The sequence below is a fragment of the Triticum dicoccoides genome, chromosome 5B (assembly GCF_002162155.2).
Source record: "Triticum dicoccoides isolate Atlit2015 ecotype Zavitan chromosome 5B, WEW_v2.0, whole genome shotgun sequence".
NCBI lineage: Eukaryota > Viridiplantae > Streptophyta > Magnoliopsida > Poales > Poaceae > Triticum > Triticum dicoccoides.
The window spans coordinates 469,552,244-469,556,013 of NC_041389.1; positions in this window are offsets into that span (position 1 = coordinate 469,552,244).

Below are 3,770 nucleotides of genomic sequence, written 5' to 3' on the forward strand. Positions count from 1 at the left end.
GAACATTCTAGGATAACTCCTCGACATCGATCTGTCGGTCGATCTCCTCAGCGGGCCGTCACTCCGGCACCTGTGTCCACCTGGAGGCCTCGTCTTCACTCCGACGCCAGTGTCGCCCAACGTCTTCTCCCTCTCCCCCACCTTCTTCCTCCCAGCACTGTGCCAATATCTTCTTGTAGCTGAGTGTCGCTGTCCCGCTCCGAGATGTCCTCTCCCTCGTGACGTTCATGGACCGCGCGGTTAGCGGGGCCCGGCGAGGGATGGTAGAGGGCTGGTGTATGTGTATCTCGCTGGAGTCAGAGCTCGGAGAGAGCATCGTCTACCGAATCCTGTTGACTGGCTGTGCGATGCGGTGGTGAGCAATGGCGGAGCTTAGTGAGGGCCAACCTGGGCCTCCGCCCCCCAGCCCATGATATTTTCTTTGACTACCCCATAATAGATGGCCCATATACTACTGAAAATCAGCCCAAACTCTTGCTCTGGTCGCCCCCCAGCCCATCGCCCCTCCAAGAATATGGCTCAAGCTCCACCATTGGTGCTGAGGGCCAGCTCTCGGTGGCGTGCAAATCCCCGCACAGCTTGACATTGGCCCAGTCGTGTGAGGATGAGCCGGCCAACTTCTTGCGGAGGGCCCCCATGCTCCTCTGCCCTCAGCCCCCACCGTCGGGTGCCGTGCGGTTGCAGCACTCTTGAAGTCGCCCCGTTCGTGAGGGGTCGGTGAAGAGCTTGTTGGAAATATGCCCTAGAGGCAATAATAAAATGGTTATTATTATATTTCCTTGTTCATGATAATTGTCTATTGTTCATACTATAATTGTGTTATCCGGAAATCGTAATACATGTGTGAATACATAGACCATAACATGTCCCTAATAAGCCTTTAGTTGACTAGCTCGTTGATCAATAGATGGTTATGGTTTCCTGAGCATGGACATTGGATGTCATTGATAACGGGATCACATCATTAGAAGAATGATGTGATGGACAAGACCCAATCCTAAGCATAGCACAAGATCGTGTAGTTCGTCTGCTAAAGCTTTTCTAATGTCAAGTATCATTTTCTTAGACCATGAGATCGTGCAACTCCCGGACACCGTAGGAATGCTTTGGGTGTACCAAACGTCACAACGTAACTGGGTGGCTATAAATGTGCACTACAAGTATCTCCGAAAGTGTCTGTTGGGTTGGCACAAATCGAGATTGGGATTTGTCACTCCGTATGACGGAGAGGTATCTCTGGGCCCACTCGGTAATGCATCATCATAATGAGCTCAATGTGACTAAGTAGTTGGTCACGGGATCATGCATTACGGAACGAGTAAAGTGACTTGCCGGTAACGAGATTGAACGAGGTATTGGGATACCGACGATCAAATCTCGGGCAAGTAACGTACCAATTGTCAAAGGGAATTGCATACGGGATTGCTTGAATCCTCGACATCGTGGTTCATCTGATGAGATCATCGTGGAACATGTGGGAGTCAACATGGGTATCCAGATCCCGCTGTTGGTTATTGGCCGGAGAGCTGTCTCGGTCATGTCTACATGATTCCCGAACCCATAGGGTCTACACACTTAAGGTTCGATGACGCTAGGGTTATAAGGAAGATTTGTATGTGATTACCGAATGTTGTTCGGAGTCCCGGATGAGATCCTAGACGTCACGAGGAGTTCTGAAATGGTCTGGAGGTGAAGATTTATATATGAGAATTCATCATACGGTCACCGAAAATGTTCGGGGGTATACCGGTATTGTACCGGGACCACCGGAGGGGTTTCGGGGGTCCACCGGGAGGGTCCACCTGCCCCGGAGGGCGTTATGGGCTGTAGGTGGAAGGGAACCAGCCCCTAGTGGGTTGGGAGCCATCCCCCCTAGGGCCCATGCTCCTAGGGTTGGGGGGAACCCTAAAGGGGGGCGCCCCCCTTGCTTGGGGGGCAAGCCCCCTCCCCCTTGGCCGCCGCCCCCCTCTAGATCTCATCTAGAGGGGCCGGCCCCCTTCCCCCTTCTCCCTATAAATAGAGGGGTGGAGGGAGGGGTGCAGCACCACATCCAAGGCGCGGCCCCTCCCCTCCCCAACACCTCTCCTCCTCCGCAAGAGCTTGGCGAAGCCCTGCCAGAGAACTGCCACTCCATCACCACCATGCTGTCGTGCTGCTGTTGGAACCTTGTTCCTCAACCTCTCCCTCCTCCTTGCTGGATCAAGGCACGGGAGACGTCACCGGGCTGCATGTGTGTTGAACGCGGAGGCACCGTTGTTCGGTGCTTAGATCGGATTCGGCCGCGATCTGAATCGCTACGTGTATGACTCCTCCAACCGCGTTCTTGCAACGCTTCCGACTCGCGATCTTCAAGGGTATGAAGATGCACTCCCCTCTCTCTCATTGCTAGTTACTCCATAGATTGATCTTGGTGATGCGTACAATTCTTTTTAATTTCTGCAACGATCCTCAACAGTGGTATCAGAGACAGGTTTATGCGTAGTTTCTATGCACGAGTAGAACACAAGTTTGTTGTGGGCGTCGATTTTGTCAATTTACTTGCCACTACTAGTCTTATCTTGTTTCGGCAGCATCGTGGGGTGAAGCGGCCTGGACCGACCTTACACGTACGCTTACGTGAGACAGGTTCCACCGACTGACATGCACTAGTTGCATAATGTGGCTAGCGGGTGTCTGTCTCTCCCACTTTAGTCGGATCGGATTTGATGAAAAGGGTCCTTATGAAGGGTAAATAGCAATTGGCATATCACGTTTTGGTTTTGGCGTAGGTAAGAAACGTTCTTGATAGAAACCTATAGTAGCCACGTAAAAACTTGCAACAACAATTAGAGGACGTCTAACTTGTTTTTGCAGCATATGCCGTGTGATGTGATATGGCCAAAAGGATGTGATGAATGATATATATGTGATGTATGAGATTGATCATGTTCTTGTAATAGGAATCACGACTTGCATGTCGATGAGTATGACAACCGGCGGGAGCCATAGGAGTTATCTTAATTTATTGTATGACCTGCGTGTCAATGAATAACGCCACGTAATTACTTTACTTTATTGCTAAACCATTAGCCATAGTAGTAGAAGTAATAGTTGGCGAGACAACTTTGTGAAGACACAATGATGGAGATCATGATGATGGAGATAATGGTGTCATGCCGGTGACGATGATGATCATGGCACCCCAAAGATGGAGATCAAAAGGAGCAAAATGATATTGGCCATATCATGTCACTATTGATTGCATGTGATGTTTATCATGTTTTACATCTTATTTGCTTAGAACGACGGTAGCATAAATAAGATGATCCCTCATAAAAATTTCAAGAAAGTGTTCCCCCTAACTGTGCACCGTTGTGAAGGTTCGTTGTTTCGAAGCACCACATGATGATCAGGTGTGATAGATTCTAACGTTCGAATACAATGGATGTAAGCCAGATTTACACATGCAAAACACTTAGGTTGACTTGATGAGCCTAGCATGTACAGACATGGCCTCAGAATACAAGAGACCGAATGGTCGAACATGAGTCGTATAGAAGATACGATCAACATGAAGATGTTCATCGATGATGACTAGTCCGTCTCACGTGATGATCGGACACGGCCTAGTTGACTCGGATCATGTATCACTTAGATGACTAGAGGGATGTCTATCTGAGTGGGAGTTCATTAAATAATTTGATTAGATGAACTTAATTATCATGAACTTAGTCTAAAAATCTTTACAATATGTCTTGTAGATCAAATGGCCCACGCTAATGTTGTCCTCA